The 18,287-nt window shown below is 30.7% G+C and overlaps 1 pseudogene; it reads left to right on the top strand.

Annotated features, from left to right (window-relative positions):
- The first annotated feature begins 8,737 nt into the window (after positions 1–8,737).
- Positions 8,738–10,373, top strand: LOC117918057 (annotated as a pseudogene).
- The last annotated feature ends 7,914 nt before the right edge of the window (positions 10,374–18,287 follow it).

The following is an 18,287-nucleotide window of genomic DNA, read 5'->3' as shown; positions in this document are numbered from 1 at the left end:
GTTCCTCTATAAAGTCTTTTAGGTGTACTAGTATCATTTCTAGAATAACCAGTTTGTAAGGCTATAATGTCTGAGCTTAGTTAAATTTTCTCCTAAGTATGCAAGTATGCAAATTATTTCTTGCACTGCTTATAATAGGGTCCTGGTGCATCCAGTAGTAACAGAAGTGTTTACAAACTATAGATGTTCCTTCAGGGTACCTAAAAGTGAGAATCTGAAATGGATTTCATATCAATGGCTTAGTTATAACCTATCATAGCTAGTAAGAGACATCAAGAACTTGTGTTTTCAGCCTTTTATATATGTAGATCCTCTCAAATAATGTCTTGGCGCTACTACTCATGACAATAGAAAGTATGAATGTGTAGATCAATGCTTATCCAAGTATAATATTGATGTAACTTAATGCAGATGGATTCAATGGATTAACAAATGACAAAAGCTAAATAGTAATCCAGTTTGGCATTAACCTCGGTTGTCAATTTTAGTCAAAGAAAGTCACAATTTCCTTTTTTTTTTCTTTTGTTTTTTTTACCAAAATAGTGCATATCAATGCTTAAAAGAGAATGTTTGATAAAACTCAATACTTTTTACTTATGACTTTAAGTTAAATTGTTCTTAAGTTGTTATATTAAAATTTATTACTTATTTTTTTTTACTTAAGTAGTAAGGTTGTTTGGTAAATTTAATTTAAGAATTATTCTAAGTCATCAAATTAACATATTTGTTTCCTTTAATTTTAAAATATTTTTTAAAAATTTTAAATAAAAATTATTTTTAAAAATAACATGTATTAGAAAATTGGAGTAGGGATGAAATGAAATTTTGTTTCTTTTGGAATAAAAAATAATTTCATTCATATCCACACTTGAGTTATATAAGAAAAGGAAAACATGGCCCTAACTCTATAAATCTAGGGGGAAAAAAAAAAGAACTCTAAGAGAAAAATAATTATATAAATACTAGCAAAAAGAGTTTTGTTGATAAACTTAAGAAGAACTCACAAACTAATGAATTACTATAAGACGATTGATATAAAAATAAATTATTATAAGAAGAAAGTTAACTCAAGACAAGTCTTTCAAAATTATGCAAAATTTTGTTAAGACATTTGATACTATAATTTTTTTCTTCAAATGGAAACTACTTACATTTCCTTCAACTTAAAAAATAATAATAAAAAATTGAAGTGTATCTCATATATATAACCTTAATAATATTTTTAAACATATTGTTAATTTTAAATATTTGTAATGATGCAATTATTTAGTATAAATTTACAATATTTTAAAAATTAATTATAATATAAAGAAGTATTAAGACTAAAATAATAGAGGGTATTTTTGCACTTACTATTGCTAAATAAATACTATAAGTTAAGAATTTGAGTAATTTATTTTAAAAAGTTTTAAAAGTTAGTTATTAATTTGAAGATCAATTTTATATTTTTATAGGAAGAGTATTTATTATTGAATATTGATTGTTATGATTTTATCCATTTACATATTTTATTTCTTTATCCAAATCTTGAAGGTGATCTATGTAATAAGGTACGAAAAATGTGACTTGGGCATGAAAAAAGTAACCTAGCTATGAAAAATATGATCTAATTATTAAGGTATGAAAAAGATGATCTAAGAATTAATGTTTGAATAATGTGATGTGGGTATAAAGAATGTGACCTAGGTATTAAGATATAAAAAAAAGTAACCTAGGTATTAAGGTACAAAAAATGTTACTAGGTACTAAGATACAAATAAAATGATTTAGGTACTAAGATACAAAAAGGTGACTGGTTATTAATGTACAAAAATGGTGATCCACATACTAAAAAAAGTGACCTAATTATTAAGGTACAAAAATGTGACCTTATACTAAATTACAAATAATATATTAGGTATGAATAATATAACCTACGTACAAAGAATGTGACTTAAATAATTAAGGTACGATAAAAATATGATGTAACTATAAAAACACAAATAATGTGACCAACATAATATGATTTAGACAAAGGTATAAAAAGTGAGTTAGGTACTAAAATACCAATAATGTGACCGTGGTACAATTGTAAGGTATGAAAAAAGTAACTTAAATACTAATATGAGAAAAATGTGATTTATATGAAGAATATGACTTGGGTATTAAAAGTAACCTAGGTACGAAAAATATGATCAGGATATGAAAAATGTTGTCAAAATATTAAAAGACAAAAAAAATGTGATTTAGATAGGAAGGATGTGATCAAGGTACAAAAAATGTAACCAAAGCATAAAATATGTGAAAATATAGTCTAAGTGCAAAAAAGTTAACTAAGGTACAATAAAAGATGTGACCACGGTGGGAAGAATGTGATTAAGATATTAAAGTATAAAAAATGTGACCAAGATGCTAAAATATAAAAAATATAACCAATTTAGGTTCAAAAAATGTAACTTAGGTATAAAAATTATGATCAAGGTATAAAAAAATGTCATTAAAGTACATAACAATGTGACTAAGGTACAAAAAATGCAACAATAGTAATTAATTTACAATTTTTTTTAACTTTTTATTTTCCTCCTCTATGCTAGAATCTATTAAATTTTGATAAGTGATAAATAAAATATATTTAATTAATTTTTATCAAATTGATTTATTTATCAAGTTATAAAATTATATAAAAAATCTCTTCAAAAGTAATAAATGTCGATTAAAAAAGAGGTATATGTTATAAAATATGATAATTTATCAAATTGTGTATAGATAATTATCCATATTAATGTAAAACTTTTGAGAAAATTGTGTTTTGTATCCAATTTGACCCAAAAATTAAGATTTGACCCATAAAAGTTGCATAGTTAATGAAAATGATATAAAATATGAAGAGACCAATATAACCTTCAAAACTATTTTGAGTATTTTCTACCACAATATTTGACAAACTTTTTTTAGCTTAATTTTTAATTTTTTTTTATAATTATTCTGAAAAATTATTATTAGAAAACTATTTTTTTAAAAAAAATACATTCTAAAAATATATCATTTAAAAAAATTGACATATTTTTAGTTATTTTTTATATACATAATTTTAAATATATATATTTTTCAAGATGTTTGATTTTTAAATAATAATAATAATAATAATAATAATAATAATAATAATAATAATTTATTTTTTTGGAAAAGAGTGTATTTTTTCTAAATCATTAAATTAAATTAAATTTTATTGAGGTTTACAAAATGAATAAAATTTAAATTATTGTTTTTTTACTCTCTTTTTTTCTTAGTCAATAAAGGTCATTTTTGGAAAGATAAAAAATCCATATCCTTTTTCTCAATTTTCACACTTTGTCTAGGTCTTAGGCTTAAATAGTGAACTTATATGAACCAAAACTTAATTTTTGGATCCAATTAGGTCCAAAACACAATTGTCCCAAAACTTTTTGTGACTCCCTATAAAAGGGGAAAGCTTTAATAAAATATTAATCTAATCTTTTTCATTAATATTTCTATTTTCTCTAAGTATTCCTATTATTCTCTCATTTTTTCTTCTTCCCATTCTTTTATTTTATAATACCTTATTAGAAAGAGCATAATAAAAGTGCAATTAGGCCACAGAAGAAGAGTATGAGACTAGGCTATTGGAGAGGAGATCAAAGGCTTCTACATGATAAGGTCATTACGATATTGTATTCTTTAATTTTTATGAAATAATCCAAACTTTTATAGCCAGAAGCTACGTATAGGGAAAAAAACTAGTAAATAAACAAATATTAAACTCATATAACCCGAAGCTACATATAACAAATTATAATCATACATAGCTAGAAGCTATGTAATTATTATTTACTGTAAACCCATATAACTAAAGTTATGCATTATAAATTAAATTTATACATACTCAAAAGCTATGTAATTACTATTTATAACCATAAGTTATGAAAATAAACCACTATTTTTTTTCTACTAGTATGAGATTATGGTTTTTTTTTTCATAATTATTTATTATTATACAATAATTTTTAGATATTTATTTTGAAAATTGAAAAAAATAAATAATGATAGAGACATCCCAGATCTTCTTTATAGATTCAAATTTTGAATTATGAGATTTGACAAGAAAAATAATTTCTTTTTATACTTAGATTAAAATTTATAGTAATAAAATTAATATCATCTACTTTGTAAATATTTTTACACTCTTATTATTTTTATATTTGAATAGATAAGATTAAATAATAATATTATTATTTATCTTGTGGTGGATATTGAATATGTTAAGTGTTTTGAACAAGTAAAAAAAAAATGAATAAAAAAAAGTGGCGGTAGAATGTGGACTGTGGATGGCAAGCCTTTTTGTGCAAAGAAAATTTCCATATTAGGTTTTAAGTATTGAAAATGATGAAATGATGAATTTACATATGAATAAAATAATAATAGAATAAATTATTTTATAAAAATAAGAATAAAAGAGAAGAGTTTGAATAAGATTGAATTTAGTTTTTAAACCCTACCATATTATCCTTTTATAAAAGGAATTTAATTATAATTAAACTCTTTTTTAATTGATTTTTTTTCTTTTTTTTTCTTTTGCTTGAAGATAAGATATTCTCTAATTTATATTGATAATTAAATTTTATCTTACGTATTTATGTTATTTGGAGAACTTTTATGTCTGGTATGATTTTATGAAATTCATATAACTTGATCTATGTGAAAAATAATTTATAATTTGAAGTTATGCAATATTTATTTTTATATTTTATTATAACAATATTGTGTAAAATGATTTATGGCCAGAGAAGCTATGAAAACAAACATGTAGATATCATTTACATATTTTTAGAATAAAAATTAATATTTTTAATATGATAAGGTATTCAAATAATTCCATTGTATAACTAGAAGTTATACACAATTATTTATTTATTTATTTATAATTATATATCTTTTAGAATATTTTATAGTCTCATACTATAGAATATATTTGTACAATTTTATGGCTCATAGCCTGAAATTATATAAATTTTATATATTTTCATGATTAGAAGTTATGAAAGAATTATATGAAATTTTCTTTTTAAATTGAATGATTGAAATTCTTAATTTGCTACTATTGAAATCTAATTTGATTATATCCTCACTGTTATCTTTTAACCAATTTTAAAATTGTAAATTCTATATTGTGGAAAATTTATTATTACTTTTTAATACACATTATTCTCTCCTCTTTTCTTGTTCCCATTATTTTATTTTGCAAAATAGTAAAGTTTTTCTATTTTCAAGATATTTCTAATTCAAACTTATTTAGGGGGTGTTTGGTAGAACTTAATACTTATTATTTAATGACTTTAGTTGACTTTAAGTTCAATTATGCTTAAATTGTTAACTTAAAACTTATTACTTAATTCTTCTTTTAGGTATTAAGGTTGTTTGAAAAAATTGATTTAAAATTTATTTTAAATCGTCAAATTAACATATTCATTTTTATAGATTATAACTAGAGCAAATGAGATAGACTAACAATGAAGGTTATGAAGTAATAAAAGAAATTGTGAAGATAATTAGAATGAATGATGATACAAATGTAAAATGAAGATATAAACTTAAAAATAAGGTGACATTTGCTCTTTTACTTGATTCTAAATAAAATTTTAATATTTAATAGTATTAAGTATTAAGTTGTTTATTTTTATACTATTTTATTTTTATTAAGAATAAAAAAATAAAGAAAAATTAACATGTTAATTTTTCCATTCAGACAAAATTAAATATTTTTTTATTTAGCAAAAAGTTTATAAGAAGTCATAAAAAAAAAGTAGAAAAACAAAAACCTAAAGTCTAAAAGCAAATTGCTTTTAGCAAAAAACTAAAAAATCAAACTCTTAATTAATTGTTTTTATTTATTACTTAAAAGTTATTTTACAAAATACACTTAATTTACTTAATGACTTAAATTAAGTTATTAAATTAATTTAAGTTATCAAGTTGATTTATCAAACACCCCCTTAAACTTTTTTTTTTTTTGCATTTATTTTTTAATTTATCTTTTATTTTCTATTTTATCTTTTTTAATACAATATTATAATTTATATTGAAATCATATGATTTTCAATCACAACTTTTTTAATTGACACTTAAAATTTGTTATCTTTGGCGTTATTTTCAATTATATCCTTTACTCAAAAAACACATGAGAGACCATTTAAATAATTTTTAAATTTATAATTTATAATTTTAAGTAGTATATACTCTTTCAAATGGTTATATAAAATAATATATTTAATAATAAGTTTTTCCACGTGTATATTATGTGTCACACACGCCATATCGAAAAGCAACAAACTTGCCAAAACCTATGATATCGGGAAAAGCTGCATTTGAACACGGATATGGAGAAATCGACCTTATTGTAGGGACCCCTCCCCCTATGACACATGGCGCGCACCTCTACCCGGATTGACCCTGGCCGTACCCCCCAAGAGGACACGGGGCGCACACCTCTATTTGGGTCCCCAGGGAGGAGCACACGGCACTCGCAAGCATCATGCCCGAACGGTAATATATCCTATCAGGATATATTGTTTGGATCATTGACTGTAGCGAGCAAGCCTTGCTGAGTCATCCCCGACAGCCTGTCACAGCCCACATTCCGCCGCCTACAGAGCGAAAGGACAGGAGTGATGGCAAGTCGCCTCCCACGATCTCTGATAGCCGCCTGCAGGGTGACGATGGCCCTGCCACCACCTTAAGGACATCATGACGAGCCAAAAAGTCTTCTCACCATTAAAGAGGGAGGCAGAGCTTCTGACACTATATAAAAGGGCCTTCACACAAGGAGGAAGGTAAGCTTGCGATCCCTGAGAAAAGGCTAATATCTTAATCTCTGGAGCCATGGCTAACAAAACCATCAGAGGATGTGTCCGGACATCCTATCCGGACATCTTTTGCAGGGACGACTGAGCCAGAACTCAATCTTGGTTGAAAGCGTGCGTCCACTTGGCAGCAACGGGGATCCCTGGGATGCAAGGCATCAACATTGGTGAAGTAGATAGCGTTGTCCGCAGACTTCTCAGTAGATATGGCCTCTCTGTCTACAAGCTGAACGGACACGCCATTCGAATACGGAAGCATTCACAGAACTGCCTCACGTTCATCTTGTCAACAGATTTTTCAGCATAGACCACCCCGGACGCATCCTTCCCGCTCTACCTGGCCGTATTAGACGAAGCAACGTCCTTTTTCACAGGCATTTTTAAGAGTGGGGCCGAAACGGAACCTGCATGGCAGGATGCCAACAGTAAAAAATAAGGACCTGACCCCACAACCCTAATGGAAAAAACGCCCAGAAAACTTAAGATAACCAACATCCCCATCCTAACCCTTGGCTCTACCCCAAAGCAGGATCGATAACCCGCAAAAGGTGCAGGGGGGCAACAGGAACCCTAACGCACCCAAAACGAAACCAAAACTCCCCGAAAAAACCCTAAACACCCATATCGACCCCCAGTCACAAATAGCTTGCCCAACAAGCCAGAAACAACCACAAAACAAACACAATGAGGAAAAGGCAGGAATAGAGAACGTACCTAGCGTAAATTGACAAAACGAAGATGAAGTCCGCGATGCAGTCACCCTCACGACACGAATGTCGCTAGCAGAAACCCTAGAGCTTCACTTGTAGACGAAGATATGCAGAAAGCCGAAGAGAAAGCACTACCAGCAAAAATGCAGAAGGAAAAAATGCAGGCGTAGGGGGCTCGGTCTGCTATTTAAAGAGAGACAACCCCTCGGTATTCCAAACGCCCAGCCGTGCCGTTATTGAAAAGACACGCTGCCTGAGAATTCCCAAGGACAGCGGCTCGTCATAAATGCCCTTCTTCCTTTTCGCCTCCGCGCACCACGTGGCCCAATGAGCACAAAAAGTAAACCTAAGTTTCAAAAACAATCATTTTTAATCTGTCCATTCTGCCCGGGCAAAATCGACAAGTTAAAAGGGGGGCATTGTAGGGACCCCTCCCCCTATGACACGTGGCGCGCACCTCTACCCGAATCGAACCTGGCCGTACCCCCCCCCCCCCCCCCCCCCAAGAGGACACGGGGCGCACACCTCTATCCGGGTCCCCAGGGAGGAGCACACGACACTCGCAAGCATCATGCCCAGATGGTAATATATCCTATCCGGATCATTGACTATAGCGAGCAAGCCTTGCTGAGTCATCCCCGACAGCCTGCTACAGCCCACGTTCCGCCGCTTGCAAAGCGAAAGGACAGGAGCGATGACAAGTCGCCTCCCACGATCTCTGACAACCGCTTGCAGGGTGATGATGGCCCTGCCACCACCTTGAGGACATCATGACGAGCCAAAAAGTCTTCCCACCATTAAAGAGAGAGGCAAAGCTTCTGACACTATATAAAAGGGCCTTCACACATGGAGGAAGGTAAGCTTGCGATCCTTGAGAAAAGGCTGATATCTTAATCTCTAGAGCCATGGCTAACAAAACCATCAGAGGGTGTGTCCGGACATCTTTTGTAGGGACGACTGAGCCAAAACTCAATCTTGGTTGAAAACGTGCGTCCACTTGGCAGCAATAGGGATCCCTGGGACGCAAGGCATCAACACTTATCACTTTATCACCTATAACATCGAATATTGTGGAACACAACACTACTAGAAAATCCCCGACTTGTTCATCTCCGATACCCAAAAATGGACTTCCCGAAGCAATTCTGAGACAGCGGCGCCCGCTTCATGATGAATTTCCTTTCTCATTTACTAGCAGTTGGAGGGCTTGTGAGGTTGGTGTTTTTCTGTAAGGCATGGAGAGTTAGAAAGGGTAAGGGGAAGTCAGCCCCAGAACCACCTGGTGCCTGGCCAATAGTAGGTCACCTGCGTCTATTATGTGGCAAAAAGCCATTTTGTCGAGTCCTTGGAGCCATGGCTGATAAGCACGGTCCGGTCTTCATGATCCGCTTTGGAGTGCACCCGACGCTTGTGGTGAGTAGCCGTGAGGCTGTTAAAGAATGCTTCACTACCAACGACAAGGCTTTCGCCTCACGCCCCAGATACAGCTCGGGAAAGCTTTTAGGATACAATAATGCTGGATTTGGATTTTGCACCTTATGGGCCTCTTTGGCGTGAGATGCGCAAACTATCCGTCATAGGACTTCTCTCCTATCGTCGCCTTGATGAGTTGAAGCATGTGCTGCTTTCTGAATTGGATTTTTGTACGGGAGATCTCTACTCACTTGGCAGAAAGAGCAACTGGGTGGAACCGATTGAGGTGGAGATGAATAAGTGGCTTGAAGAGCTGCCCTTCAATGTAGTCCTAAGGATGGTTGCTGGGAAGAGATATTTTGTTAATGGGGTCCACGCAAATGAAGAAGCAAGACATGTCATAGCAGGTTTTAGGCAATTCGTACATCTCCTTGAGGCCTGTGTTCCATCTGATGTCCTTCCATTTTTAGAGTGGATCGATTTGGACGGCTATTTGAAGTCTATGAAGCGTGTAGCCGAGCAGTTGGACACTAGTGTACAAGGTTGGGTAGAAGAACATGTTATGAAACTCAAGAGTGACCCCAGCAGCAGGCAGGACTTCATTGATGTGATGCTGTCTATTCTCAAAGACGATTCCGTGTTTGGCCATACACGGGAAACTGTTATCAAGGCAACAGTAGTGGTATATATATATGTATCTTCTTAATTTATACCCTTTCTTGCAACCTACTCTTCTCTAATACCAAAACCTTTTTGTTTGTTGTTTTTTCCTAAATCTAAAACTGCAGAGTCTCATTGTGGGAGGGTCGGCGACTACCTTTGCTGCCTCTGCATGTCTCTTGTTTTTATTATTGAACCATAGACATGCTTTGGAGCGTGTTCAAGAAGAGCTAGATGTAAAAGTTGGTAGAGAGAGATGGGTAGAAGAATCTGATATTGAAAACCTAGTTTACCTTCAAGCCGTTGTGAAGGAGACTTCAGGCTGTCTCCACCAGCTCCCCTATTAGTAGCGCATGAAGCCATTGAAGACTGTAATGTTTGTGGATACAACATTCCAAAAGGAACCCGCTTGTTCGTGAATGTGTGGAAGTTGCATCGAGATCCAAGAACCTGGTCAGATCCTGAAAAGTTCCAACCAGAGAGGTTTTTAACAAGCAATGAAGATATAAGTGTGTTTGGTCGGCATTTTGAGTTAATCCCATTTGGTTCAGGGAGAAGATGTTGTCCAGGAATCGCTCTGGCCTTACAAATGTTACACTTGACGGTTGCTCGGCTACTCCAAGGATTTGACATCACTCCTGTGGGCATGACCCCACGCATGGGTTTTTTCTCGCGCGAGGAAATTCCACAAAAAGTAATGCTCAAACCGCGCCTTCCTTCTCAACTCTACTAGAGAGTAATGCTCATTATTTCTGTCATAGGTTTTATGAGCTTCTACAGAATTTTTTTCAGTTATTAGAGTTAACGACCTTCTGTTATAGGTTTTCTATCCTTCTAGAATTCTCTAGAAGGATTTACATGAAAAGTTTGCATTTAAGACTTTAGGTTCTATGAGTTATTTTCTTGGTTTCGAGACATACAAAGATCAATAAGGTATTTGCTTGATTCAAACAAAGTATACTATGGATATTTTGGAAAAGACTAAGATGACTGGTGCTAATCTAAGTCCAATACCCCTTTTGATTGGAGTTGAGTTACACTCAAATGATAGCAAATTGTTTGAGCAACCTTTCTTGTATCGAAGTATTTGATATATCCTTTACCGTAAACAAACTCAGCTAAGTTCTTCATGCACCTCAAGTTCAACATTGGCAAGCCTATAAAGGAGTATTGAGGTATCTAAGAGGCACAGTTGATATTTGCAATGTAGACTAGGCTAGCAACATTGATGACAAGAAGTCTATTAGTGGTTATTGTATTGGTTTTTTTTTTTTTGGAAGCAATTATATTCAATAAAGTTCTTTAAAGCAAAATGTAACTGAAGCTGATATTGAAATAGTTTGACTACAAAATTTGTTTGTTTGCTGAACTTGGACTAAAAATTATGCATTAGTCCTATATTGTGGTGTGTCAACATTGGAATAGGATCTTTAATTAGTTTCCAATCTTTCTTGCAAGAACAAAACACATAGGTTATGTTTGGTTTCAGGAAAAAAAAATGCTAAAGAAAATGATTTCTCATATTTGATTGTCCTATAAAATATTTCAAAGAAAATTAAATATAATTAAAATTAGTTCGAAACTTATACATTTTAAAATTATTTAATCTTTATATTGATGAATTAAAATAAATAAAATGAATTTGAAGTAGCAAATAAAAATAATTTATCATCTTTAACTTATTTTTTATTTTCCTTCACTTTTTCTTTCCTTTTACTTTTCCTTTCTATTTTCTTTCCTTTGCATTTTTCCTCAAATTTTCCGAGAACCAAACATAGCTATAGAGATTGACATTCATTTTGTGAGAGAAAAAGTCATTATAAAGGAGTAAGATGTAAGGTATGTGCTTAGTTTTGAACCTAAAAACCTAATGACTAAGCCCTTAACTACTACTCGGTTTGAACCATTTTATGGCAAGCTCATCCTTGCCAAGACATAGAGCCCCTTAAGGGGACGAGTTGAAGCAAGATTTTAAGTTATTAATTAGTTTTAGCAAACTCTATTAACAGATATTAGAGCTAACTACTCTTTGTAGTAGTAGGTTCTTTATATGCTTCTAGAATTCTCTAGTTGTATCTACATCGAAAGTATAAAAATTCAAGAAGGTTGAAAGTCCATTACATTTGTTGGAACTCATACAAAGAAAAACCCTCTGCAATTGTTTCCTTTATTCAACATTTCATTACTTTCAAGCATTTCAATTCATCAGCCCAAAATCTAAAATTAGCTAAAAACCCAAATCTTATTAACAGTTGTCCCCCCAAGAGAACTTTAAAGATGTCTCTTTTAACTTTTCTTGAATATTGATCATATTTGAAAACCCTTTTCAACTTGATTTTGAATTAAACTAATGCGGAATCGGCTAAAGCTGACTCAGCCCCTAAAGTTGACTACAATTTTGTGATATATAAGCGTTTGTATCTTGAGATTTAATTACTTAGATCATTGTCAAGATAGGAGATGAAGATAGTTGGGACCATCATTAAAAAAAGAAGGGAAATGGACATTAGCTTGTTTGGATTAATTATTGAAAATTTTAAAATTTTAATTTAATAATTAATTCAATTGATTTTATGAAAAGAAATTATTATGAAAATAGAAAATTTATGTTCTCGAATGAAGTTCTTTGAAAATTATTTCATATTTACTAAAGATTTTAGATATGAATATCGCATCTTAAACTTATGGTTTCATGGCCTATTTTAATTTTAATTTTTATAAGAAAAAATAAAATAAAAAGATAAGGTAGATAAAAAGCGAGTATTTTTAAGAAGATTATTTGACTCCTCTAATTAGTTTTTGCTATTTCTCCACACATTTATGAGAAAAATAAAGAAAGAGAAAAACTTGTTGTAAAAGACAACCTTTCTATGCCCATCCTTGTTATAATCAATATTTTGAAAAGTCCAATACTTTGGGTTGTTTGATTGTTGTTTTTAAAAGCTATTTTCTATTCTTGAGAATAGAAAACACTCAAAAACATATTTAGCAATTGTTCCTTATGTTTTCAAATTTATTTTCCATGTTCTCAATATGATGTTTTTAGAGAACAATCTCAAATTATTTTTCCTATATTTATACATCGTGAACGAAAAAACACACAAAAAATCACAAAGAACAAAAAAGAAAAAAAAAAAAAACACATGTAAAGAGAACCAGAAACTCTCAAATCCTCCAAAGATGCATTATACAACCAATTGAACCAGATCCCATATCCACATTGGAGAACCAACCCACAAACCCTCAAATTTGTGTTATTTATTATTATTATTATTTCAATTTCATTTGTGTTATTTATTATTATTATTATTATTATTTCAATTTCCTTCACCAAATGAGAAAATTGATCAACGGTAGTGTTGGTGATGGTGGGGACGTTGCAATCTAAAATTCACATGGGGTAATAGAAATGGGTAAAATATGTGTATATGAGAGAGAGAGAGAGAGAGAGAGAGAGAGAGAGAGAGAGAAGAAAAGGAGAAGATAAGAGGAGTGGGGGAGTGAAGGTGATAAGGATGAAAGGGGAGAAGGAGCGTGGATTTTGTGGAAGTAGTCGCCATGAGAGGAGAGTGGGAGAGATCTTGAGGGAGATATCAAGGGACAAAAAAGAACATAGAGATGAAAAAAGAATTTAGGGGTAAGGGGTCACTATGCAAAAGGTTTTAAAAAATAATTTTTATATTAAAAAATGGATACAATATTTTTAATTTTAAAATTATAAAAATTAATTTAAAAATAGACATAATTTTTTATTTATAATTATTTATATTCAAAATATTAAGTTGATAAAAAAAAATATAATTTTTTAAAAATTACTTTACAAAAAAATAAACATGTTGAAAAGGCTTTACATTTATAGATTAATTTAATCGTCAAATTATTTTTATGTTTAAAACACATTTATTATTTTTATTTAAAAAATTAGAATAATTGGAAAGGGTGTTGAAGGGATAAGGTTTGATAGAAAATAGTAGAAAAAAGAATAAATAGTTAAGAAAATTTCAAATGAATATACACTTATAAATCATTAATCCTTGAATTAATAAGATTTCTTACTAGTATTTAAAATATTAAAATATGTTTGATTTAACATAATTGTCAATATTTTCTTTAAATATTTGAATGCAGTGTTTCTATAATTAATTTAGATTGTTAACAAAAGTTTTAAATTTGTATTATAACATTTTATTTATTAAAAAATCTAATCATTTATTAAAGGGGATCACCTTATTGTTAATCCTCAAACCATTTATTATTAAAATATTTTATCTTCTTATTTATTATAATTAAAATGAAATAAAAAACATACTCAAAATTTAAAATAAAATAAAAAACTAAAAATGTAACTTAATTTCCCATTCAAATCCTCCACCTTCCTATTATTATCTTTTGTTGAGTTTTTTAATTTATATCTTTTTTCATAAATTGAGAGGAGTTACGAAGAAAACAATAATTTTTTTTAAAAAAAAACCAACTTCCAAACATGTTTTTTGTTTCTATAAATCTTTTTTTATTCACTCAACCAAACATGTTTTCTTTTTTTTCTTTTTTTTTTTTTGGTTTTTGAGAACAAAACTTTTCAGACTTCAATTCTCAAAGGCAATTTTGTTTATGAAAATGCTAAAAATTGTTTTTTAAGACAATTTTCAAAAATAGAAACCAAATAGGCCCTTTGATTTCTAATGGGTTTTCTTCTAATAAATTTTCTATTAACTTTAAATATAAATTGCCAAAGCCCTAACTTCAAAATTTGTCACCATCATGGTGGTGGCTATTGAGCCCATTTCCAAGAAAAATACGAGAGAGGAAGAGAAGCTGAGTTATTTTTTAGATAGTTGAAGAGACTTGAATTGAATTTTCCATGCAAAAGACCATCCTTTGATCGAGTAAATAGTTTGAATCCCCTCTACATGGTTATTGAGAAAGATTCCTATTTACACCCGAAATTTACGTTTCTCTCGAAATTGAAAACATTTTCTATCAAAACAAGTAATACTCACCAATTTTGATTCTATTGTAATGCCTATAGTGATTGCTTTAACAATGATCGTGTACATTTAAGATCACTTGGATTGGAATTTCGGTTTAGGAATTCTTATGCTCTTCTCTCATTTCACCTTCTTATTCAATTATTCTCTTTATGTTAAAGAGGAGCCTTGTGCAAACTTGTTATTAGATTTGCTTTTCTTTTGTGGCATTCAAAAATCGACACCTCAATCCTAATGATTTTGCCAAAAATTTCTAAATTAGGTATTTTCATAATGGGTTATAACCTTAATATATTCATGTTATAAGTGTAATGCATTTATTTCAATTTGTATATTTTATAGCAAACATAATAATGTTATAGAGACATATTTATGCTCTATTGTTAATGGAATTAATAAATCATTGTATTAGTATCATCCATGGGATACATTGAGTCATGTTGTAAGAAAATTGTCAATTTTGCAACAAAATTCAAAATTTTCCAAATGAATTCATGTTGTAATATAAATATAGTAGAGTTAGTATATTCATATTGTAAATGTTGTGTATGTTTGGACAATAAATTTTCATTGTAAGTTAACAATTTTGTTCTGATTATTTTCTAGCTTATGAAACTTTTTAGATAATGACTTACTCTCCATTGGAGATTTAAGGTTGTTGATTGGCTCAATCGTAAAATCATAGGTAAGTCTAAAAAGCTTTGGTTTTTGGAAAGTTAGGTGTTTAAAGGGTTAAGGAAGATTGGTATAAAAAATGTTTAAATTAATATTTTGAGAATGCGAGGGACACTTGAGCAGTGGAAGCAACGCTCAAGTGCTTATCTAATGCTTAAGTGCCTAAAATGCTCAAGGAATGGGTAAGTGTGCTTGAGCGCTCATGGATAATATGCCAGAATATGACAAAATATTTTTGTGGAAAATCACAAAAATTGTTTTTGGAAAATTCAAGATAGCAATCCCTTAGGACCTAGAGGCCTATATAAATCATGTTATAACCCTTTTAGGGTTGGACACTTATTGAGAGAAATAGCCAAACTTCCATACCATCCCTAATCTGAAGAAAGATTCAAAAAATTGAATTTAGGGTTGTTGAAAGACCTACATCCCTTCAGCGAGGCTAAGGAGTATTTGTTGGAGCAATTGGAAAGCATCATAAATATGGATCAAGTTGTAGGTTTTTGAGAGTGTAAAACAACCAAGTAATTTTGTGTAACCTGATCTCATGTAGAAGAATTAGATTTGAGGTCTTTAACCTCATGTTTTTTATCTCTACAATTAACATGAGGGTTTTTCACGTAAAAATTCTTGTCTCTTGCATATTGATTTGATTTTGGATATTTTGTTTATCCCTAATATCTTCTGAATTATTTTGGGTTAATAAATTTCAATTTTTATATTATAATCTTTAAAATACACCCATTCATCCTTCTTTGGGTGTTACTCTACTGGACAACAGTTTTTCAATGGGTATCAAAGTAAGATACAAATCAAATTTTTATCAATCCTGCAAGTCTAATATGGAACAACCAAGATTTGATGGTCCCCTAAATAGTCCACCATTTTTTTATGGAAGTAACTACCCCCATTGGAATGCCCAAATAAAATTTTTTCTAAAAGTGCAAGGTGAAATGGTTTGGAATTAAGTAGAATATGGATGGGGACTTGCATTGAAATTGGATGTGAATGGGAAATCTACTAGTGAATTAAAACTCAAACAAGAATGAGAAAAATTAGATAATGATGGAAATGAGGCTAATGCTCGGGCTTTCTTTAGCATATTTAATAGAGTAAGTCCTGACTAGTTTCACTAGATAGTAAATTGTACACATGCTAAAGAAGCTTGTGACATTCTCCAGGTTACTCATGAAGGCACTTCTGTTGTGAAGGTGTCTAAATTACAAATGCTCACTTTAAAATTTGAGGGTACAAGAATGTAAGAGAATTAGAATTTCTCTACCTTTTACTTAGAGTTGAGTGACATAGTGAACTCCTCTTTTAACCCAAGAGAACAAATCCTGGATTCTAGAGAGATTTAGGCCTAAGGTCACTACTATAGAGGAAAAAAAGGACATTGATCTGAAGAGAGTTGATGAACTTGTTGGTTCAATTCAGACCTATGAGATGACCTTTCTTAATTCTTAAAAGCCTAAAAAGTCCGCTTTTAAGGCTTCTAAGAATGAAAAGAAAGAAATTGAAAATATTAATGATTTAATTAAGGATGAACTTGCTTATAGGGTCAAATGAATTAAGAAGGCCATGAGAATAAATAGAAAATCTAATAAAAATCAAAACTTTGGAAAGGGAAAACAAACTCATAGATCCTCTAAAGAAAATGATAAGGGATTCTCCAAAGGCAAAAATATAGAGTGTTTTAATTGTGGAGGTTTGAGAAATTTGACTATTGATTGCCTTAGTCCCAAGGACATTAAAAAATCTATGTAGGCTACTTAGAGTGAAATTGATTCCGAAGAGAGTGACTTTGCGATTATTGAAGATGCAAGGTATGAACAAAAAATTATTTATATTTTATTACATTTGTTGATTCTATACATATTAATGATAGAATAGTGATAGTGAATGTGAATATATTGATGAACAAAATGTTGTTTTCCTTGATAATGTTACTGTTAGGTATCAAAATCCAATTAAAAAATATTTGAGTAATCATGATATTTTTAATGCTTGCAAAGCTAAAATTGATTTGCTTAATGAAGAAATGACTAATGATCTTGAGAATAAGATAACTTATGTCAATAGCCTTTGATGTACTTGAACTTTTGTTATTTTTGGAGAAGAAAACTACAACAAAATTACCACAAAAAATTCTCAATGGCTTTGAAATGAGATCTAAAACTCGAAACCTTGAAATGAAGTTCCTTAACCAAAGTGCATAAGAAGTGGCCTCATAGCATGCCACAAATTCTACTTCCATAGTGGAGGAAGCAATTAATGATTGCTTTAAACTTTTCCATAAAACAACTCCACTAGCAAGCAAAAACACATATCTAGATGTTGATTTCCTACTATCAAGACATCTAGTAGAATTTGAATTTGAATTTGAATATCCAATGACTTTAAGATTTTCAGTATGCCTACATGTGAGTATGTAGACCTTAGTTCCTTGAAGATATTGCATTACTTTCTTGGAAATAACCCAATGATCCCATCCTAGATTAGTTTGAAATCTTCCCAGCATTCTAATAGCAAAACTAATGTCAGGATGAGTGCAAGTTTGAGTTTATATTAAACTTCCCACAACAGAAGCATATGTAATCTCTTTCATTTTTCTCTTCTCAATTTCATTTATTTGGGCATTGATTAGAATTGAACTTTTCTCCTTTAAACATGGGCACTATTCCAATTAAGCAATTTTGCATATTATATTTTTTAAGAACTTTATTGATATAATTATTTAGGGATATTAATCCAAGAAGTCATTTTGACCTATCTCTAAAGATTCAATTCCAATCATGAAGGATCCTTCACCAAAGTCCTTCAGTTCAAAGTTCTTATAAAGAAAAACTTTAGATTCTTTGAGCAAATTGATATCATTACTAGCAATCAAGATATCATCTACATAAAGGATTAAGAATATGAACCGACTCCTATTGATCTTCAAATATATACATTGATTAATAATATTTTCTATAAATTCGAAG

Source organism: Vitis riparia, chromosome 7 (genome assembly GCF_004353265.1).
Source record: "Vitis riparia cultivar Riparia Gloire de Montpellier isolate 1030 chromosome 7, EGFV_Vit.rip_1.0, whole genome shotgun sequence".
Taxonomy (NCBI): domain Eukaryota; kingdom Viridiplantae; phylum Streptophyta; class Magnoliopsida; order Vitales; family Vitaceae; genus Vitis; species Vitis riparia.
Note: the sequence above shows the minus strand (reverse complement) of the source record. Positions and strands in the feature narration are given on the sequence as shown.